At 44.6% G+C, this 24,360-nt stretch overlaps 2 pseudogenes; one reads left to right on the top strand and one right to left on the bottom strand.

The window, feature by feature from the left end:
• The first annotated feature begins 2,004 nt into the window (after nt 1-2,004).
• On the top strand, nt 2,005-5,823 carry LOC147439201 (uncharacterized; annotated as a pseudogene).
• A 1,889-nt stretch (nt 5,824-7,712) lies between these two features.
• Nucleotides 7,713-11,789, bottom strand: LOC147439200 (uncharacterized; annotated as a pseudogene).
• Nucleotides 11,790-24,360: the final 12,571 nt, after the last annotated feature.

Raw genomic sequence — 24,360 nt, 5'->3', positions numbered from 1 at the left:
CTTTTGTAACTATGCCAAAATTGGCATAGTTGCACAACATAGCGGGGAGAAAAGCATTCAAATTATTCCAGCCTACGATAGCTTTATGCAAAAGCTTTGATTATATAGCGACATGGGATTTTGTGATTGGCAGTGCACTCTCATGGAAAACTCTTCAACGAGCAAGCTAGGCCCCATCACGTTCGCTCACACTGTGATCATTAGCTACACACTGCGATCACTGCCCACTGGACCTCCAACTGGCTATTTCCATGCAAGATTTCTCTACGTGTGACCATAGTGCTGCTTGTTGATTAAATGAAGCAGCTTAGTTATCTTCTACAGATAACTATGCTCGCGTAATGTTGGGAGTTGATGTGTGTAAACCCCCTTAGGAAGAGAGAGGCAAGAGGCTAAAACCTGCAATTGCAACGTCTCAAAAACCTGCACGTTTCCTGCTTCAAAAGTTTTAAGATTAAGTAGTAATGTGACTGTTTTTAAGTGCGTGCAAAGGGTCCTTAGTGCGGTTAAACCTATAGGGCATATGGTGAAAAGGCATGTTAAGTCATCATTCACTACCTTTGAAATGAAGGAAAAGGCATCCCTGATTCCCTTTCAAAGGTCAAAGTTTAAAGTGTGTTATGCATTGTAGGTAAGCTTGCGGAGTGGGAAGAAACTTCATGCCATTCACCCTCGTGAAATGGATCTTGGAGAGAGAGAGAGAGAGAGAGAGAGGTTACTCGTGTGAAGTGATGTAGTCGTGCGCTTTGTGAAGTTACTGAGAGAGGGAAGACAGCTTCATGGGCTAGGCAAGGCAATGGGGGTGGGAGCGGCGGTAGCAATAGTGGGGGTGGCAGTGATGTCGCTGCTAATGCCAAAAGCAGTGGAGATTGTGGGATTTGGAGAAGACAGCACTAGCATGGAGCCTATGCGCGCTGTTGTAGAGAGTGGGGTCGAGGGGCGGTTGGAGAGCTCCAACGTGGTGGTGGCAGAGGTTGTGGCTCTAGTGAGGCTATCGGCCTTTTTGTTCAAAAGGGAAAACATTGGCTATCCGTAGGCAATGCTGACGATGTTGTGGAGACTGCACATTATGAGCTATTGGAAAGGGAGGGGGGGGGGGGGGGGGGGGGGGGGGGGGGGGGGGGGGGGGGGGGCACGGGAGCTTTAAGGAAGCTCAGGCGGTGGGATCAAGGGTGCGGAAGTGGGGCGCGGTGATTGATGGCATCGGGGCGCTACACGTGGCAAAAAAAAGTAAACTTGGACGGGTTTTGGTAAACGGGGGCGCCGGGAGGTAAACTCGGACGGGAGGGTGACGTGGACAGGAAACATGGCGCGAATGGGCTAAGGTGGAGTCCCAGGTGGCAAATGGTGGTGGGGGTGGGCTAAGGTGGGCGGCCTGCACTTCATGATACCTCGTACGTCGCATGCATGCGGATGGAAGCCCGAGGATGGGGGGTGAGTGACTGCGTTTAGGGCATTCAAGCAAAGGGAGTTTTTCTGCTAGCTAATGCAAGAGGTCCTGGGGGAGGGCCTGCATTGCGTTAGACGAGCCATCTGGGGCCTCTAGACCAATCTACATAGACGAAGATTGGAGCCAGGTGGAGATTGTGGTGCAGGTACAGATTGGGACAGTAGGTGGGATCACCAGGTATGTGTGTGTGTGTGTGTGTGTGTGTGACACCGCCCCAAAACCACCTCCAAGAAAATATGTTTTTATCATCTGTTGCTTGTCATGTTGCATCACACACACACACACACACACACACACTCTATGAACCCACGGACAACAACAATTTTGTAGAGAATCGGGCAGCAGGTTTGTGTGTGTGTGTGTGGAAGAGAGAGAGAGAGAGAGAGAGAGAGCTGTGTCCCGATGCCTTCTGCTTCATGCATATTTTTGCCAACATGAGTCGTTCTGCTTGTCCGTTATGGTGCTTGCAAGCATGTTGCCATGCTATGATGAATGGCTACTGGTGTTTCTTACAATAAAACGTTCATTGTATGGTGATCCCCACAGGAAAAACTATGGCGCCAAGAAGGCCACATCAAGAGGTGCAGGCAAAGAAGCTAGTTGGAAAGAAGCATGGGTCAGATCTCGGGAGGGGCACGGGGGAGGCTTCGCCTGTAAAAGTTCCTCATTGTAGCCCTTGGCTAAGGGAGAAGGAGTTAAAGCAAATGGAGAATCAGCCTTCTCCATGCTCAAGCAATATGGCCCAAGTGGAGACACCAAAATCAGCGAATCCGCGCCTAAGAAAGAAGTTGGAAGGCATGTTTGAAGAGCCTGATCAGAATGAAAACGAAGTGGATGAGAAGAAGGCTGGAAGAGCTAAGGCAAACGAAAAGAACCTTGATAAAGAAAAAGTTGGTGAAGGCAAGAGGGATCAGTCGTGTGTCGAGACGGTGGGCGACGGAGCGCAAAACAATATGGATTCTTTGAAGGGAGAAGGAGATAGAGGCATTGGTGCATCCTCAGCCATGGTTGAACCCTTGCCATATGTTGAGGTCTTCTTGCCTGATGGAAGGCTTGCACGGCAATGTTGGGCGAGCGATCATTGCCCTCAGCAGTTCCGCTTTGAGTTGGTTCGATTGCGGATGGAGAGGCATCTAAAGACAGAGCATGGGCTTGATGTGGTCATTCCCCTTCGCAAGGGAGGTAGGCATTCCAATGCTGAATTGGGCTCAAGAGCAAAACCGCCAAATGCAAGAGACAGTGCACAATGGCACAAGCAAGCGAAGATGCGCTTCGAGGATAGAGACAGGAAGTTTGCATTAAATCTGAAAAAAACAGAGCGCCTTCATCGTCTTCGAGCAACTGAGAAATGGGATAAGCTCAGGCCTGAGTTTAGAAGAGTCTCAAAGGTAGATTTTGTTGAGAAGATTGTCAAAGAGCGCATGGCAACCTACCTTGCGTCCTCAAAAGAGCACATGGATCGCATCCAGCAGCGAATCGACAAAGGCTATGAAAAGAATGTGAGTACCATGGCCACTCCTTCGAGTTTACATATTATTGTATCATGCTTTATTATTACATTTGGTGTTGCATGTTTGCTTTGTTATTCATAGTTCACTTGAAGGTGGATTGTTTACCCAAATGCGGTCCTAGTTTATTGAGACGGGTTTAGGTCCACATTGAGATTTCTCCCGTTAAATGGATGATTTAGGCATAATGACCTTGGAGATTATCCTTGCAAACCATTTACCATTAATGAGTTGAGGCATATGGCATGTTTGCTTGCCTAGTCCCAGCTTATCTTAAGGTGCATTGTTTGCTAGAAGTTGTCCTAGTTTATTGAAAAACTCATGGCGACTCTACCAAGTTTACATATTATTGCAGCATGGCTTATTACTACATTTGTTGTGGCATGTTTGCTTGCATGGTCCACTTTGTTGTGGCATCCTAGTTCAAGGTGGATTTTCTGCCCAAAAGAGGCCTAGTTTACTGAGAGCTGTTTAGATTCACATTGCACTAGATCCCGTTTGAATGGCTAATTTAGGCCCGATGAAGTCTATGACTACTTGTGTTAAGGCATGTTTGCTTTCTTGGTCCGAGTTTACAAGGCAATGCATTAATTACTTGTGGTTGAGGCATGTTTGCTTTCTTCGTCCTAGTTTACAAGGCAGTGCATTGTTTGCTGGTAGTTGTCCTAGTTTACCGGTGGCTTTTGGAGGGATTTTAAGCTAATTCTCGACGTCTTGATTGAAATCATTTTATGTAAAATTTCTTGTTTCTTACAGGCTTCTTGTGGTTTTATTTGGTGCTGGTTTTTTGGCTACATTCATTTGAACATGCTGGGTTCAATGGGGGACTAACTTGTGGTTTTATTTGGTGATTGAATGCAGAGGCGGCTCAAGGTTTTACCTCCTTGTTTAAATGTCATGATGGATGACATTGAGGACAACCAGCCCATGGACAACTTCAAGGGCAAGGAGCTAGAGGAAGAAGAGGAGGATGCGGATGATTTTCAGTCGGACCGAGAAGATGAAGAGGCTGGACATTATGAGTGGATGGAGGATGAAGACATCAAGGAGGATAAAGATGGCCAAGAAGACAAAGAGGAATGCAGGGAGGAGGAGGGGGGAGCAAGCAACGCGAAAGAGGACTCCGCTGACTCGACTTCCCTTGGGCTTGGAGATACACCGCCCTCACTGCCTCTTGAGATTGTGGACACAAAGGAGGTGCCTGCTGCAAATACAGATACATTTATCCGGTTTGCATCCATGACGCTCAACGTTGATCTTGTGCACAAGGAGGTAGTGGGACATCTTCCTAATTGCAGAAGTGGCATGCATTATCTGGTTGTTATTCTTGGCAGGTTTAGGGTGTCAAATTTGTTCGAATGATTTGGCATAAAATCTTCTTTTAACCATGCAGGGAATTGTGAAACAACATAGACCAAAGCTGCAAATTTGTTCATCAATGAAGACCCGGGTTGTTGTTGATGTCTCATCCCCACCTGGTGCAACGGCAACCACACATGTGTCTCTGAATTTTTCCATACAAAATGGCCAGTTAAGAGTTATGGAAGAAGGGGGAGGTAGGGTTGTCACAACACGAGGAAACATCGCAGCTGCCAGGTGGGTACAAGTCATGAGCCAGTTCTTACTATTAGTTTGCTTGCTGGTTTTTTGGGCCTCTTCTTCTTCTATAAAACTTGCACGCTAAGCCTTGATTGTTATCGCATGTTAGGCTTGGCTCTATTGCATGCATTACTTTCACCTCCGACCGGTTCAAGTTATCAGTTAATGTAGATCAGTGATTAGTAACTGACATATTGCGTGGCGAGGCCAGTAGTAGGACTATTGACTTGTTTGGCCAGTAAGTTCTCTCTTGCCCTGATCATTGTAAATGGCTATACGCACATATAGGATTGCCTGTGTTTTAATTTGGAAACTGAAATCTTTGCACAAGTGGATGGAGCACACCTTGCCTCCGACCATCCTAAGGAAAGTACACTTTGTCGATTCGCTTTGGTTTACGATGGAGGGACATATTTTGTCCAATTTTCTTCAGTGGCAATTTAGCGTTGTTGACATGTCAGAGCTGGTCTTTTGCTTTTGGCCAGTCATTTGCAGGTATTTCAGGGTGACATAATGCTTTGTATGGTGAATTCTGAACTACTTCTCATTCATAACACTAACAATGTGTGCTTGAAGGCATCACTGGACTCTTTTTGCTCTCTACCTGAATAGGGGAGCAAGGCTCCTCCGATTGCCTGGCAAGAAGCACTATCTGATTCATTTTGATTCCCTCAAGGGTTTGACAAACCCTTTCAAGTGCCTAGAGCAAGTGCAAAGGTTGGTTTTCATCATGTAATTGTTGTGCCCAACAGATGTGATTAAATTCAGCTAACCTGGTTTTTTGTATGGCTGTGCCTTACTGGCCTTCGAAGCCTGGCAGAATTTGTACATGACAACGATATTCGACGTGCTTTGGCTGATTCCAAGGAAGAGATTGAGCTCAAAGTTGTGGATGTGCCTCAGCAGACAAATGCGATCGATTGCGGATTTTATGTCATGAGGATCATGAGGTGAGATCATGCTACATTGTGCAATAGTGTCGACAGGTTGTTAGGGAGGGTCATTGCATGGACTAACATACGGCACTGTTCAGCAGGGAACTGATTGCAGGTGGATTGGAAGACAGGCCTGGGCGACATTGGCTTACAAAGGATTGGTTCGAGGACGTGGACGTATGCACTCTGAGGGTGCAGCTGCATGATTGGTGCTTACGTTGTTTGGCGGAGGTCTAGAGACGCATGAGCAATAGCACGCTCGGGGGCTGGTGTTTTGGGAGCATATCCAGCATATGAACTCAATTGACACTATACTTATACAACGGTGTACTTTATGGATTTGAACCCTCCGTTTTGAGCGGATCTAAGTGAATGTTTTTTTTTGTGGATGGCTTACCTAGCTACGCATTTATGCGCAATGTAGCACACCCTTTGGATGTTTTAATTAATTCTACGTAATGATCAGCCTTACGTTTCAATCTCATTGTCAATTGATCGGTCGTAGTGCTGTTATTTTGTCAATTTACAATTGCTCATTATGGGTTGTGGTATGTGTTGGTACCATTCATGAATGTGGTTAAGTTGAATCAGCTGAAATGACCCGGCTTAGGTGTTGTGGTGAGATGTTATTGGTGGTTGTTAGTATTGCTAAGGTGTTTGGAGCATGCATATATTCTATTTTTATATCTCTTTTAAGGGTGGTTGTTGGCTCGGATTGCGTTGTGGGTGTTGAGAAGCTCCATGAGTGGTGAGAGCATGACATTGTCATAGCCTTTATTGTAGTCCAAGTGGGGTGTTTGTTGAGTTTACACATATGGATTTCCTTTGCTTCAGATTTAGCAAGTAGGTTGAACACATTTTAAGCTCGTCGTAGCTAAGTTTTGTGTACATTTGTTGGAATCTCTTTCTTGTCAGAATGTCATCGATTGAAACTCTCCCTCTCTCTTTGTAATGTTTTGATAATCTGATTGCTCATAGAGAATAGCAACTCTTAACTTCCAAATTTTATCTTTGGTAGATTTATGTATCCTCGGAAAAGCAAAGGTGCTTGTATTAAAAATGACAAACTGACAACCCTTTGTTGGCATACCATGTAGGCACATTGTGGTTGCAAACTTAAAGGATGATACATAGTATTTGTGTGCATTGGCAGAGTATTTATTTTGTTCAATGGATTAAATTGTCACCTGACAATTCAAACAAATGCATGGCTAGATTATACATACGAATATTGATTATACATACGAATAGTGCAACCAAGGAGTGAAGTTCGTCACCAAGATGTTAGTGCTACAAGCCCTTGATGCAGCACAAAGTTCATCTCGGCATTGGTGAGTGAAAAATGCATCATATAAATGCAAAGGCATTATTCACTACATGGTTATGACACAAAGCCTAACAGAAAAACATCTCAAACCTTGCACCTTGAATGGTCAAAATACGGTGAAAGTATACGAAGGAGCCACTCTTTGCAAGGGTCTATGCTGCCCAACATAAGTCACTGCAGTAAGCATTCACTTTCTCCAGCCTCTTAAGCATGAACCGGCTTCAAACATGCCATAATGCTCACCAAATCTAGTGGGAAACCAGTCGCAGTGCCCAAGAATGGTCAAACAAAACATCAGCCTTCCATCCCCAGTAACGTAAACAGTCGGTGACCGTAAATGTCTTGATCTCTGGTGCGGCACACACCTCATATATGGGCAGCAAAACAACTCACTCGCATGTATGGCAAGAATCCAAAAAACATCAAAAAATCAAAAAGGAAATCAACCCTCTAACCCAGAAACTGTAAATTGTTGGATGCCATAAATGCCATTGATGCTTCGGATACCAAAAACTGTAAATACTCAGGTACCAAAAACGCTAAATGTTTGCAAGTGAAATCAGCTGAGAAATCAGATCAGCTTCAATGCCATCCAATTAGGGAAGCCCTAGTGCTCAGAGATCGTACACAATCGGATAAGAAAAATTGGCTGGCAAAACAAGACATACATTTAGCAACAACCCATCCATGACTCTCACAAAAGGCCAGTTTCAATGCCATCCACTTAGAGCAGTCGTAGTCCATAGAGATCGTACACAATTTACAGGAGAAATGCATCAAGTTGGTAGCTGAAATGAGCTCATGACACATTGGCAGAATAACTTTTCGAAACCCAGTTGTAACGCTCACGCACGATCAAGCAAGATGCTATCCAAAAAGATCGGCCTAATAGCCTAAACAAGGTAAATAGTCATCAACCAAACATATTGGAAGTCTGCAAATGGAATCAGCTCGCAGCTTGCTCCCAAAACAACCCACCCAATCAGTCCAAAGATAGTTGCAAATGGGCTCACAAGTGCCTGCCGAACGCTCACAAACTGGTAATCAAATCAGCCCAGCAAATTGCATAAGGGAGAAAAAAGCTACATGTCTCTCATGTAGAGAGAACCATTCGTTGCTGGGACGCAAGGACTGCCTCGAGTATTGACCCATCAAGCAAGCAGATTGTGAAGCTTCTCTCTTTTGTGGGAACCTCGCCAGCTTTGCAACAGACAATCATCCCTTTTTGGATGCTCTCACCAAAGAGGGTGACATGACGATTAAGCAAGCTCGACTCTGCTCCACCTGGGGCATGTTTGAGCAATAACGGAAGGAGGGCATGGCATGTATGGCATGAAATGCTCTCCAATGGATCGAGCATAAGAGTTTTGCTACAACAATGAGTACAATGTATTCGATGCTTTCTTTGAAAGCGGACTCGACTCCGTCCACGCTGATGCTTGTGTCGCAAAACACCAGTAGTTGGACCTTTAGATGGTGGAAGGTCGGCCTCGAGAACCTGTTCCTTGCTGGCTCCACTTGCTTCTACGGGCATCCCATGCCCGAGTCGAGTTAGAGTAACGTGACCTTGGACTTGCTTGATCGAGCCCTTTGTTGGTAGCTCAATCTTCTTTGGGATGATCAAGGCGGCGAGACTATTTCGTGAAAGATTTAGTTGCATTAGTATGGCTGGCTTCAAAGAGCTATCACATTGCACCAACTGCTCTTCTAGACTCTGCAACATGCTTCTCATGTCATAGATGCAGCTACCAATCTCATTGTCTATGTTGTTGACAACTGTCTCAGCTACATCGAAATTGTCATGCTCTAGTGCTATATTATCTTCCCCTGCTCCAACTATGGGTTGTAGGTCCACATGGCTCAAAGCTTGAACGCTATCTACGATGGGGAGAACTTCATGAAGATGAGGAAAGTGCCTCTCAATTATCAGTCGAAGGCCATATAGATGCTTACATTCTGATCCCCAATCCGCACAATCGCAGTAGTTGGATTGCATGCTCACATGATACCAGTTTGAGGCCGAAGTAGTGCTAAGGACTTTGAATCGCATGTGTCCTTCCTCTATCACTTCGAGGGTGCTTGGATCTGCTTCAAATCGTTTAAGAATCGATTCGCCTGCTGCTAGCTTGGCTGTATGTTGCTTGCTTGATCCAAAACGACTAAAATGCCCGTAATCAGCTGAACGGTTGTCAAATTGAAACAACATGAGCTCAACATTTGGCAACAGCAAAGGCATATTCTCAAGCGAAAGAGAACCGCTCTTACCAATCTCTTGCTTTTTCTTGAAGAATTCGAGAAGTGTTCCCCCAATATATGTCCCATGCACTGAATCACCCACCAATGCATTCAACAAGAACAACAGAGACCTGTTTATCTGTGCATTTAGCAAGGTATACTTGACATATTGACATAATCGCTCAACCAAGTTTGTAGTATCCACATTCCCATGCTGAAATAGACGACCGAATCTTGGCCAACGGCTTCGCCACATGCATGTGCTGCCACACCAGCCAGTGGATACATACCGTCAAATATTTTCATGTGCCTGATACACCTGCAATACCTCATCACACCTTGCATCAAATATATCCTCACTTGTTGCATGCATCAAATTCGACATGCGATTGTACACATCATCACGTTTGTCCTTAGGGACCTATGCACAACAACGCCATGTGAGTACGACAGTCAATTTGTAGACATGAGCTGACACAAAGAACACATCAAAGAAATGACCAGCTACCTGGGGCAATAGGTTCTCAATCCATTCCTTCTTGACATGAAACCAGCATCGCAAAACTTTGCATGCGACTTGTTGCCGCCTTCCATCCTCGTCTTCTCTCCAGCAAAAAGCATCTTGATCCACAACCTTGAGGATGGCCTCGAGCTCTTGCTGGCTCTTATCAATGACAATGGATGCGGGCCGAACGTCACCTAACCTTGCAAAGATCATCTTGAACGTGAGCTCTAGGGCCACCTTTTCCTGGCTGGTACCCACATCATTGCTGCATAACATCAGCCATATCGGAATCCCTATGCTGTTTTGGTTTGGCAAGACTGCACCATAGAGCGGTAGACCATAAATGTTTGTCTTGAAAGTGCTATCCACGGCCCATGAGTTCCGACGAGAGAAACAAAGAGCGACTTGTAGCATCCACTCGTCTTGAATGAGGAGGATGAATGGCCGCTTGTTCTCATCAGGGTTTTGGGGACTGTAAGGCTGCACAAAGATTACCTATCCATACGAGAAGTATACTTGAGGATGCATGCTCACCCATCCAGCTTAAGAAGTTGAGAATGTAGTATTACCTTCTTGAATTCTTGCAAACGTAGAGCCTCGGCAAGCATCGCACCCCATTCAGTACCTACAGAGTTACCTACAGTCAAAAAAAATGTTGGATCAAATGCTATCAAAACTCAGCAGAGAAAAGGCTTCTTAGAAATTCCAATGGCAAGCTAAGTACCACGAGTGCGCATTTGATGAAATAGCATTTGCACCTCTTTTGGTATCATAAAAAATCTGTAGATTACACGTTCCAGCTCAGATGCATTTGCCATGTGAAACCTTTCCTTGGAGATCGACATTTTGGCGACATGGCGGCACATCCCAACATCAAACAAATCATCCATACAGCATGCAACTACAGTTGAATGTACCGGCAAGTGGTAAAGGTCAGCACGTGAGCCAGGTATGTGCCCGGTGTGATCGCCATGGATTGTGATAGTCACCCTATCACCATCATGACAGTGTTGAACCACCAGCCTAAATAGGCACCCACACCTCTTTGACTTTCGTTGTCGCCACTTATCCGCACCTCTCCGATCTATGCTTCCACCTCGATGGCAAATGTATTCTTGTAGCCACTTATATGCTCTATGCCTCTTTGAAGATCTGACTAGGACCAGCCGTGTGTGATGCTTTATCATGATTCTTGTCAATTGTTGCTCGACTTGAGATGTTGTTGTCTCGATTGAAGAGGTTGGGCAATTTGCGGTTTTGCTACTAATAGGCATCGCAGCTACATCACAATCAATAATCTTCTCTTTTAGTAAGCATCCACATGCAATGATTGAGTCTGTTATGTAATCAAGAGGCAACCCATGTTGTCTCTTGTCTGTACACCATTCCTTCTGGACGGCCTTGAGAGTGGCAGCTACTCCAAGATGATTGTCATGTGTCAAAGGGCAATGGGCTGCATGAACAATATGTGCCCAATCTTCCATAAAGGCAACCTTTAGGCCAGTAGATTTCAAGTGCAGGCAGCCTATTTCTAGCCCTATACCTGGACAAAGCATCAAGGAGTCTTTCATCCTATTCCACTTCTTTAAATCAAACAATCCCCGAACATCGATCGCTTGAAGCATTGCTAGTGACATGGTCTCTGTCCCTCCCAAATCTTTGGCCATTAAGGAGTATGTCATCTCGTCGAAGGAGAAAAATGTTTTTGATGTGTATGAAGACGGATCTAAGGCAACCCAAGAGAATTGCGAATGCCAACATGCGACTGAGTTGGGACTAGCTCCATTGTTCTGTGGCCAGTAATCCATGCCATTATCCTCGTTGATTGGCCAGTCATCTGACGATTCTCCTTCAGTCGTTGTTTCACCATTGAAATATCCACTCAATGGCCGGTCTTTGATAACATCGATGGGAGGCATCTAATACACAACATCTCTGTCTCTTTGTCTCTCTCTCTCTCTCTCTCTCTCTCTCTCTCTCTCTCTCTCTCTCTCTCTCTCTCTCTCTCTCACACACACACACACACACACACACACACTCACACACTACCTGGTTCAAATCCATGCTACCTTTGAGCTTCCAATCTCCTACAGAGTCTTCATCTGATTACTGTCTCAGATACCAGCCTTCCCTTCTCCTGCTCTCATCTCACCTCCGATTATCTCTGATTACCCTGCATTCCCGCGAGGGCAAATTTGAAAACAGGATGCCCGCGTGAAAGTAATGCCATGTTGGCCCACCATTTGCCACCTGGGACTCCACCTCAGCCCATTCGCGCCACGTTTCCTGTCCATGTCACCCTCCCGTCCGAGTTTACCTCCCGGCGCCCCCGTTTACCAAAACCCGTCCAAGTTTACTTTTTTTTTCCACGTGTAGCGCCCCGATGCCATCAATCACCGCGCCCCACTTCCGCGCCCTTGATCCCACCGCCTGAGCTTCCTTAAAGCTCCCGTGCCCCTTAATGCTGGGGGGGGGGGGGGGGGGGGGGGGGGGGGGGGGGGGAGGAGGAGGTTGTTGAGTCCTACTGACTATCAATCGATGACGATGGGCCCATCTCTCTACCTTTACTAGCTTCCCCTCCTAAATGGAGGAGCCGGTACCTTCACTGGCTTCCCCTGCCTCCAACACAACAAGCTGTCAAGACGAACCATCTATGCTCATCAACCCTTTCGCCCACCTCCCTGCCTAGGAACCCTCTTCATCAACCACATGCACCTGCGTCACCCTCCAATATTGAGACAGTTGTTCCCACCACATTTGGGGCTCTTGTAGGCTTCTCACATAGGCCTATGGCTTGTAGACAACCCACCCCCCGTTCACTCCTATGCTTGCTTCGTTTGGGCATTTGTAAGTACATCACCTCTCTTTTGTGTTCCCCTCTTGCTATTCACTTACTCACAAGCTCCTCCACGATGCAATGTGCTTATGAAGTGCCATCTCAAATCTGTTTCATGTATGCTCTTCTTACACTTATGCTTTCTGAATGGTTAAAATTGAGTAGCTTGACAAACTTACAAGCTACTTTTTTTATTGAAGCTCCTTCTATGGTCCTATTAATATGATCTCGAAGCAACAAATGTCCACATATCTCTTCTCAAATCTCTCTTAAACAACCTCTTGGTTAATTAGGTAGTTTAATAATGTTGCTAATCTTGCCTAAGTATAGAATTATCTAGGGGTGCATGTGTATGATTTTTTTGCATAGTTTTTCCTCATCTATAATAATTACCCATACAACAAGGTAAAACATAGACTCTTAAGAGTGCCAAATACCCGTGAGACCCCATGTAGTAGGATTTGATGCCAATCTATCCATCTTAAGGAAAAGTTTTGTGTTGTATGAAGGTCAAATTTTCATGAATCTGTCATTAGAAGGGCTTGTTCAAAATCTTCCCTTATGTAAGGAAGAGGAGTGAAATTGTGAGACCAAAGGGTGGACATGCATATTGATTTCCTCCCAACCTCCCTATTTATAGCCCTTGGCTCTTGCAAGTGGGACCTCTTAACCTTATACCATTGCCCTTGGCTCCTAGTCATACCAAGCCATTCAGACCAGCCCTCCTGGCCTCTAGCCATTGGCCTGACATATGTGAGACCAGAGGATGGACATGCATATTGATCTCCTCCCAACCTCCCTACTTATAACCCTTGGCTCTTGCAAGTAGGACCCCTTAATCATATGCCCCTGCCCTTGGCTGTTAGTCGTACCAAGCCGTTCAGACCGGTTTTCCTGGCCTCTGGCCCTTGGCTTGACAAAAATAGGCTATTTGCCAATGGAAGGGGAATACATTAAGTTGCCTATCTAATTTAGAGAACATGCACATGCTATAACATTGAAAATGGGAAAATAGTATGTAAAATAAAACTATCCTCTAGTCTTTACGTATTTTCAAAAGTGTAAAGGAGAATGTTTTGACCTGCAGAAACCCCTTATAAATAGAAATTCTACAAATACTTCCCACCAAACACATTGCCTTCTTATATTCTTCATCAAACATGCTATATGTAGTCAATAATAGGTCTATATGCATGTCTTTTTAATAGGAATCTTGAAAGATACTTTGGGCTAAGAGAGGGAATTTTTTTTTAAATATTGATTTGATAAGTTAAGTTGGTGGGGGGAGTGCTCAAATTTGAAGCAAAAGTAAAGGGAGGATAATTGAAATGCCTAGGTGGGGAGGGATGTGCTGAGTCACGAAAGCAAGTCTCAAGCTGACCTTGTGCGCATGGCCCCGATGATTGCAACCTTGTGCGCATGGCCGACTAGCTTGGGCCATTGATTCATGTTGACAAGAGGTGCAGGTAATGGGGCGATGTATGCGCGAAAAGCACGAGCAGCAAGGCAGATGGAAGGGGGAGCTGGGGCACGACGGAGGCAACCCAAGTTGGGCAAGGAGTGCCATTTATCGTGCGAGGAGTAGGAGAGAGGGGGCAAGTATTGGTTTTTAGTGAAAATTACCAAAATACCCCTCAAATTTCAAAAATTCCCAAAATACCCTTGTGGTTGGATTCTTCAAGATTTTCTAATCTTTATTATTATTTGACAATTGAAATCTATTTTTGAGTGCTTAGCACGTAATTTGTCACAAATTACCTTGCAGAAAAGGTAATTATGTCTAAAAACTAATGAAGCAATTCATCTCCAAAGCATGCATAAGGACTCAAATTTTACTTCAGCATCTTGTATGATACACAATCACTCTTCTTCTGAAGAGCTACAAAATCTTTTATTTTTGGAGAGATTTCTCTCACAACCAGGGGTAATTCGGGATTATTGGAAAATCTGAAGGGCATTTTTTTGCAGACGTGCCATGTGGAGATATTTCTCTCCCTCTCTCTCTCTCTATGTCGCGTGTAGGTATCCCTACACACACACACACACACACACACACACACACACACACACACACACACACACACACACACACACACACACCAGGATATGTAACATTTTAATGGCCTAATAACTTATGTGTAGCCGAAATTAGCATGAACATAGTGGGCATTTCATTAGAATAGATTCCTAATGAGAATTACAAGAGTGCTTGGGTGGAGAGAGCAACAAAAAGCATACCACCTAGTTAGATAGCATCAACAATACTTTCAAAAGAGAGAGAAATTAAGCTATTGACAACAGTTGAGGACAAGATTTGCATGGAGCCGGTCCCCCCTCCAAAAGGCTTTGTATTATGGTTTCTCCCATCAAGAGAGACATTGTACAATACAATTCTTTGTGTTCCTTCAAGACTAGCTAGTGCAATGAAGATGAAAGCTTCATGCACTAAGCAAAACACTTAGCAAACACAACTTTAATTATCCCCGTTCTCAGACCCAAGACCTCACACACCTTCGAAGATGGTGAGAGCTAGCAGGGTATGAGAGTATATTGAGAGGAAGAAGGAGTATCTTACGAGAAAGATGTACATCTCCTCACATAATCACTCATATTAGCATAGCTTTAGCTTAGTAATTAGCTTGGTAGAGGAGATGAGCATGCATTGAAGCTTGGCTCTTGGTTGGATTTGCATCCACATGCCAAGAGTGTGTTGATGTAGGCTTCTATCTCACAAGCTTGGAGTAGGTGATGAGCTCTCCATTAAAGCTTGGGAAGAGATAGTCTTCTCTTTCTTCACACATGAGATTGTGTGAGTGTGTGTGTGATAATGCCTTGCAAAAATCAGCCCCCTCTCTCTCTTGGGCGAGCTTCCTTGCTATTTGCTCTTGCAGGCTCCCTATTGGACAATGCCAAGCTCAGCCAATGGCTATTAAGCAGCATAAGTGATAGCCTTCTGACATGTGTCCCCCTTTCCCCTTTTGTGAGAGCTTAATCAATTAAACTTAATTGATTTAAGTGAATTAAATCCTCATTGGACCTTTCCCCATTCTGACCAATAGGAATTAAGTGGCCCATTGGGCTGCTCAATTCCTATTGGACCCCTTCTCAGGCTGTCCAATAATCATCCAGGAGATTTAATTTTCATTGGTTCTTTTTATTAAGTGTTTTAAAATTAATTAGGCTAAATTTACTCTAGCCTAATTCTCATTGGTCCATTTCAAGGGTCATCCAATAGGAATTGAGCACATTTTGGGAGCAACTAGCTTAGGCATATGACATGTGTCCTTCATTCCCTTTGTGTAAAGGGGGCTTGTGTGTGTGTGTGTGGCTTTCTCTCTCATCCCCTACCTTTAGGGCTCGCCCCCTCATGTGTAGGGATGTGTGTTGACTTTGGAGAGCACACAAACCACCCAATTCATCCTAAGCTTTAACCCTTTGGACACAACCTTTGAATTTTGGAACCTTAGCATTTTGGAAGTCTTAATGGGCTGAACCTTAGGGTCTTTTTAGCCCATTGTTGCACATGGCTCTTTTGCAGATGGCCCCCCCCTTGGATCCCTATTTTCCCTCCTTTGGATCCCTACTGTGGCCGGTCTGCTAGCTTAACCAATATTTTAGCTTTTTCTCCCCTGGCACTTCCCCACATTAAATGATCAGTTTAATATGAGAAAATCATTTAGGAGAATTAGATATTGATTATTATGACAGGATACGAGTGCTCTGTGTGTGTGTGTGTGTGTGTGTGTGTGTGTGTGTGTGTGTGTGTGTGCGCGCGCGCGCAGATGTTATACCAAGAGATCTACTCTTTGTGAAATTGTGTGTGTCACTGACGAATACATGGAACTTGGAAGAAGCAATAAGGGCTACATAAGGGTCTTTTTTGCGCCAATGAGCAGGGCTAGATTGTCTCTCTCTCTCTCTCTCTCTCTCTCTCTCTCTCTCTCTCTCTCTCCCCAAATGTAGGTTCTTGAGCCTAAGCAAGCAAGATGCGAAGCCACCAATTATGTCTGTTGGAACACAAAGGAGGCCCTTCGGGGGCAGGATGCTAATTTTTGCTTTACCAAAATGCAGCATCGCACCAAATCTTTTGAAGATTCGAGTTAATAAACTTTGACCAAGTAGGAAGTGAATGTGCACTCCACCATCTCTTCTTTATATGGACACAAAGAGTCTTTTGACTTTCCACTTTCATTGGTATTTTCATTTCCTAAACTCATCCTTCACTTATGCGCTTAAGATGTTTTGAAAGGCTTTTTATTTTTCCAAGATTGGGGAGACCTAATCCCTATCGTTTGAAAGAATAGGGAGCCCTTCAAGTCCTAACACAATGCAAATTGCTATGTGAGTGCAGACTATTATGTGAGCATTGACAACTCACTGACATTTGACCTATTCATGCTTGAAGTGACTACTTTGGCATATATATGGCTCACACCGTGCTGCCCTCGTAGGTGGGTGTTTTTGCTCTATGAGTTCCCAAACATTCTCTCTAGAGTTTGATTGTGTCGGAGCTTTACCTCCTACATGTTTGCTCAAAACTCTTGAGTGCATTGTGTGAGAATTTTGTGTGTTTTTCCTTGCAGATGATGTTAAAGATGAGCTATGGCAAGCATGTGCATGGCCTCTTGTGTATGTGCCATAGAGGGAAACAATTATGGTGCTTTCCACAGCTCCACATGGAGCAGATGTGCATGGTTGTTTTTTGCAAATTTTGAACAAGGTTTTAAAAGGGGGCACTTTTGATACATAAGAGATTGAGAGTGGTGTGAAGAAGATTGAAAAGAGTTGCATTTGCTAATGTCTAGTTTAAGCTAAAATAGAGCATAAAGAGATGTGGGTTGTCACCGCTAATGAGGTGATTGTACAATATATACAACATTAGTATAGAAATCCCTTCGAAGCGTCCATGAGCAAAGTCGAGTGGAGCTTCAAATAGAACCTCTTCAAAAGAGATGGATGTTACTACAAATATGAGATTTACCTAAGAGAAAGTAGCATAGGGACTCAACTTAAGCACAGTCTTGCCACTCGCTCTAAGATGAAGAAGTGGCAATAAGCTAAGGAGAAGCTTAAACTAAGGGGACGTTGTTCTAACAGGTTTGCGTTGATGTGGAAGGATAAAGAGGGAAAGCCAATTTTTCAAATATGGTGTCTAGAGTGTGATATTTCTTACATGCAAAATTCAGTCAAGGATTGCTTATTTTTTGTTCAATTACATGATAGGGTTAGTACAAGTAAGATAGGGGGCTTTTGGGAATACTCAAAAACCCGTATGTAGGTGTTTACGTAAGTTACACGATCTTGGTAGATAGGGATTAGGTCAGTATGCATGGTTCCGTGTAGGGGAGTTTTGACTTGAGGGTTTCTCGCAAGTGACATCCCCTCGAGCTATTGTGCCCAAAAGTTTGTTTTGTTAGCAATGTCAAAAGATCTAATGCTAATAGACATGCACATGCCATACACGACAAAACATTCAAGGAACAACCCTTGAGTTTGGTATTGAAAGAAAACTATTGTAGGACACCCCCAAATAGCAAAGAGAATCAAACATTGCAATGTACCTTGTTGCTGAAATAAAAAGAATCGGTGCATTCTTTTATGTTTAGTTAGTAATCCTTGCTCATCTACCAAAACATCATCTTGTAGGCCAATTGAGCCGTGCTCCAACATAACATGTGACATCTGCATAATTAGAACAAACCAAAAAATGAAATTGCAAAAATTATGCATACCATGTTTTCCACATGTTGTGTAGACCTCCTCGTTAGTGGCGATTGATAATCATCACCCAAAAAGTGAGATTCTTTAAAAAAAGCCAAAAACTTTGATGGTTTTTGCCAAATCACAGCAAAACATGCTAGTTGGAAAGACCATGTTCTTACCGAAACCGAGCAGCTTCTTCAACCCATAGCTTGCATCAAAATCTCGGAAAGCACTCATCATTTCCATGCTTTTTGGCGGCTTTGGAAGAGAAGATTTGTGTGTTCATGTTTGTGCAACCGGAAGCCATGCTATGAGCCATGTTGTGGACCTTGTCGCAAGAAATTTCCAATCTTTGAGACTGCGCAATTCTACAATCTTGTAGCAGGGATGGTAGTTTGCTATGCCTTATGTAGAAAAACGATGCATGCAAAATGCGGGAATAAAAAAAATGCCTTTGTTTTTGCATGTGGCTTGGGTGTGCCGTGGAAAAATCCCTCAAGGATTTGGGGGGGAGGGGGGGACCAAAATAGGGCACCCTAATGTGAAAAAAAAAAAAGAAGATCATCCGTGGCGGAGTAAGGGAGAGCTTGTGCCGCTTGCATGCACCCTTTCGGCATGCACTCAAGAAGAGAAAAATTTCACTCTTGCTAGCGCGAATCCACCAAGCCAGAGCATGCCTAATTTGCAGGTCGCCATGGCCCCTTCTTTATTGTAAGCTTGCTTTCCTGCGTGCATCTCTCCAAGACCTCAGCTATGCAAGAAACCACTCCCACCACGCTGCTACCCCTAGACCTCGGAGAAGGCAACCAAGCCGTCCATGCAAGATCACCCTTATGCACCACCCCTCTATCCGTCGTTCCCCCTCATCCCTTCCTCCTTCCTCAAGGTGAGAGATAGAAAGAAACATGAGCTCTAATACCAGCGTAAGAACTCAAGTACTACTGCATGCTCATCTCCACCCATCCTTATCCCTATATAGACCCCTGGTCCCTATTCTAGGAGTCCCCTTGACCATACATGTGTAGATTAGGGCCTTTCCCCCCAGTCTTACCTTAGGCATGACACCAAGAAGGTGCTACTTCTGCTTGCCATATAATGAACTATATACCTAGAACTAAAATAGACACCAAAGAAACATAAATCTTTGTATGCTTCTAGTGGATGATAGTCAAATCCTTTTTTGATAGCATGAGGGGAAAATGTGGCCTTCCACAAAAGCTCCTAGAGTCCCAACAAAACCGTGAGACGAATTGTCACCAAAGGCAGTGGAGACGATGGCTTCATATAGTGCATGCATAGAACTGCATAGCAAAGATAATATCCATTTCAAGAGGAGAATCATTCCGAGGCGGCATCAATGATCTTCTAAACCCATTGTTGCTTGTCGTATTGGAGACGACTAAGCCGTGTGATAGCAGGGGATTCTTGTAGTTACAATTAACTTTTTGGTGATTAATTGAAGGAATCCATAACCGAATTTGGTGTTATCTCTTCCCCCTATTTCCCCCTACTCGTCTTTGCTTTGTCAATACTGTGTGGTGCCGGTTTGAGAAGTGTGTGCCTCTCCGGACCTATGGTGTGAGTGGGAGAGAAAGAGAGAGTGGTTTGTGTTGTGTGGGAGCTGACATCAGGTTAGGTTAATGCAAAGGTTGTGTGTGCAAGGTTGTGTGCAAGATTTGTAGACGAATTGTCAAGTTTCGAATCTATGCTTTGGAGGGCTAACCGAGGTTTATGTGGCCAACATTGTGGACTTGATTTCTGCAGGACTTTCGAAAAGAAGTATCTCATGTTGATTTAGATGCAAAAATGAAGAATTTGAAGCAGGATGTGAGCGAAGAATTTGGGGTTTTTCTCGCCTGTTTTGAAGAGCATTAAAGGAATTTTGCAGTTGCCATGCAATTGGCAGGTGGCGGTGAGTACTTCAAGTTAGAGAAGTTCATGGCATGTTTGCATCCCAAGGTTCGAGAAAAGGTGGATTTTGAATGCCCAAAAAATTACAATGGGGCTGTTGCTATTGCATGGGCCAAAAGCAAGAAAATCAAAAAGAAAATCGAGCTAGGCGCATTGGGGTACGAGTTGATGGTCCCGAACCCTACTCCAACTCCAAGGGAGGAAGCTCAAGTGGACAACCAAGGGAACCGAGGGGCGGCAACAATTCCTCCAAAATGGGTACGTACTGTCCAAGATTTGAGTGAGCAAATGCAAGAATTATGCTTGAGTGTGATGGACAGAGGATAGCCAAGAGCAGGAAGAGGTAGAGCCAAGCAGCTGCCTGGTAGGTGTTATAATTGCAGAGAAGAGGGCCATTATGCTCCAGATTGTCCTCGTCCGCCAAGAGAAAGAGGTGGCATGTACCCTCTATTTGGTCGAGGCAGGGGACAAGCACATGTTAATGGTCAAAGGGAGAAGCAAGCTATTGAAAATCAAGCACCACTGGTTCCGCCAGGTAATGATGAAGTGCAAGAGTGAATATTATAGGGGTTGATTGGCAGGAGGTTGATGTTATGGCCAATAAAAGAGCAAGAGGCGGAAGGGAGACCGAAATAGAGCGGGAAGCGAGAGCTAGGATAGGGAAAGAGAAAGTGGATGAGAGGAAAGAGCAACCTGATCCAAGTAGACAGAGACGGTGGCGAAAGATCAAGCAGGCAGATTTTCAATTGGGACGAGGTCACCCATAATATGATCTAGTGAGTGATGTTCAAAAACAAAAAGCTAATATCACTTTTGGACAGTTGCTTGCATTGAGCCCCAGATTGAGGAGATAGTGGTCGACTGGTGTTAGTACAAGGCTACCTTGTGCAAGAGGTGTTGCAGATGTAGTGCAGAATCTGGCCTTAAGGGTGGGGAGTTCCATGGATGTGCTTCCAGTGGTGGAGGTTTTGGTGGAAGGGAAGAAGCAGGTGCAAGCCTATATTGATCGTGGTGCCCAAATCTGCATGATAACAAAATCTACTATGAAAGATATAGGCATCAAGTCTATGGTCAGGTCAAATGTTCAAATGAGAATGGGCAACCATGCTAAAGCTCGGTGTTTGGGAGTGGCCCAAGATGTGAAGGTAAAAGTTATGGGTATTGAATGCCTCATGGACTTTTTGTTATGAAAGCATGTGAAAATGCATATTCAATCATTTTGGGGAGGCCGTGGCTATTGGCAATCGGGGCCCAGCAAGATTGGGGAACAGGGGTTTTTACCTTGCCAGATTGGGAGAATGGCGGGCAAATTGTGGCCGAATTGAAGACCAGAGAAAGCCGCTTTCACCCAGGGACTGAGGATGGTCAAGATGGCTCCACTACAAGCTACGAGTACGAGACGGAGTCGACTTATGATGAAGGCTCGACTAGTGTGGAGGAGGAAGAGAGTGATGAAGACCTACTAAAGCTGGACATGAACCTATTTGGAGTCATGGTTGATTCTACTAAACCCTCTAAAGGTATGCAAGCTCTGATTTGTGGTCTGGAAGCTAGGGAGGTAGAGAACATGTTGGGAAAGGACCTCACCAATCAGGAAAAAGAAAGCTAAGTGGAGCTATGTGCATCACACCCTAATTTGTTTGCCACAGAGTACAAGGATTTGCGGGGAGCCAAAGGAGTGGAGCATCAAATTCTTCTTAAACTCGGGTGCAAGCCGGGTGCAAGCCAAAGGCACAAAAACTGAGAAGGATGGGAGACATTCAAAAGGAGGCTTTGTGGTAGGAGATCAACAAGCTGTTGGAGGCAGATATTATATATCCCATAAAAAGAGGTTGAGTGGGTTTCCCTGTTGTCATTACCCCAAAGAAGAACGGGAAGTGGAGGGTTTGTGTAGACTATAAACCATTAAATACTGCTACCAAGCGGAACCACTACCCTTTGCTGTTTCAGGATGAGATTTTGAACCAAGTTGCAGGACATGAGCGGTATTCTATTATGGATGATTTTCCAGGTTACGTTCAGATTGGTATCGAGTTGGAGGACCAATTAAAGACTACGTTCATCTCACCATGGGGGTGCTTTGCTTATCGTCGAATGCCTTTTGGATTGATGAATGCATATGCGACATTTCAAGATTGGATGAATAGGGTATTCGGGCCATATCTGGGTAAGTTTATTAGAGTTTTTATGGATGATATTGGTTGCTATAGTTCCACGCGGAGCACTTGTCCAAGTTGAAGTTGTGTTTCCAAAGACTAGATGAAGAAGGTGGGTAATTGAACCCGAAGAAGTGCAAGTTGGCACAGCCGCGGGCTCATCTTTTGGGCCATGTGGTCTCACAGAATGGTATTGAAGCGGATCCTAAAAAGTGAAGGCCTTAGTTTTGATGGAGCCTCCCATCGATGCGACAGGTTTGGCTTCTTTTGTGCATAAACTCAAGTATTTGGCTAGGTTCTTTTGGATGCTCCCCCAATATGTGTACCCCCTTCAAAAGTTGAGCCAGCAGGTTCATCGTTTCCGATGGACTAAAGATGCACAGGTAGCCTTTGATAAGGTGAAGGAGATATTGTATCAATTGCCTACGGTGTGCCGTCCTAAGAATGAGGATGCTTTTTATGTCGCCATGACAGTGGGTACGGTTTCTATAGGCGCGGTATAAATGCAAAAGGTGGGTAAGTGCTACAAACCAATCTATTTTGATAGCAGAGTGATTAGCCAAAGGGAGTGATCATATACAAAGGCTGAATAGTGGGTGGTGTCCTTGGTCTTTGCCTGTCGCAAGTTCAAAGTGCATTTAATCGTGCGAAGGTTTTATGTGCTCACATCTAACAATTTGTTGCCTAAAGTGGTGCTTCATCTACAACCAGGGAGAAGAATAAGGAAACGGGTACTGGAATTGCAGGAGTTTGAGTTTGAATTTAAAATTGATCATACAAGTAGGTCTCATTTGGCGGATATCTTGGTCAACAAGGATGCAGACCTACCCATCTATTTGAGGGTGGTAAAAGAGGATGCTGCAGAGGAACGAGATTTGAAGGAAGCTTTTACCATGTGGTTTGATGGCGCCTATAGAAGAGTTGTGCAGAAGGCAGGAGGGGGTGTGGTCATTTAGGATCCCCATGGTGCGGTAATTTTTTCCAAAGCCTATGATTTGGAGGGTGTTCACACGAATAATGAAGCAGAATACTTGACACTTCACTTGGGGCTCAAGAAATGTGTCGAGTTTGGCATCTCCAAGTTTGTAGTTAAAGGTGATTTATAAAGCAGCTTTTGGGGCAGTGGCAGGTAAAAAGATATTCTCACAAAAATTGGTTTTTTTCAATAAAGAAGCTGTTAAAGTTCCTTGAAGAAGTGCAATTCAAGCATGTCAGGAGAGAACAAAATCAAGAGGCGGATCGATTAGCTAGCAGTCGAGTGCAGACTCAAGTATCAAGTCTATATGTGACACCGGCTGAAGGGGATCGGAGAGCACCTCAGATGGAGAGTGAGCGAGAGAAGGAGACACACGACACACAGATATGGGTGGGGAGACTCAAAGAGTGAGCAGCCCCCTATACACTTATGCTATGTATAAGGTATACAAGTCAGTGGGCGCCCAGGCAAGGCACAGGAGCCTATACCCCAACAACCTCCCACTTAAAGGCGAATGTGCCTTTAAGAAAGGGAACCTAGTCTAAAGACTACAAAAGGCGAGAGAAAGCCGCTCTCAATGGATGCCCACTGCGGCTGGCTGTGACCGTGTGCATCCGGCTGTCCTGCTCTCGTGTAAGTCCATACACCACCAGACGTACCGCACACGTACTGCAAGTATGTACGCAATACCTGCATATTTCCCTCGTGCACTATGCCATCATCAGTCAACAAACGACTGACAATCCCAACTGCAAATGCTCCCACTGCAGCTGCGATATCCGGTCTCAAGATCAGCATCTCATACATGAGACCACCGAATGTCGATGCAATGCTAGCGGGCCCTGCTAGCTCTACGGAGCATGCATCAACATATTTATCCCTGGCAATAGGCATCTCTGACTGACAAGGCGTGTCAGCCACATGCATCTCCTGATTTTCCGCAAAAGACGCATCAACATGTCGTGCAACCTCAGAGCAAACCGGCTGCTCTAGGTGTCTGCTGGAAGACATATCCTACACAACTATATCCCCATGCTCACTGTCCAGCATAGAAAGGAATGACTGCATAATCGCTGACATCTTAGCCTCCTCTACAATCATCCACTGCAAACATGACCACTCAATCTGCTGTGACTCACTAGAGCTCTCATGCTCTAACTCCTTATGCATAGACTCTTGCACAACTTCCTCCTGTCGTGACTCACTAGAGCAAGACCGC

Source organism: Adiantum capillus-veneris, chromosome 16, assembly GCF_014529385.1.
Source record: "Adiantum capillus-veneris isolate H3 chromosome 16, ASM1452938v2, whole genome shotgun sequence".
Classification (NCBI taxonomy): Eukaryota; Viridiplantae; Streptophyta; class Polypodiopsida; order Polypodiales; family Pteridaceae; genus Adiantum; species Adiantum capillus-veneris.
The sequence above is the reverse complement of the archived record's forward strand: the minus strand, read 5'-3'. Positions and strand labels throughout refer to the sequence as shown.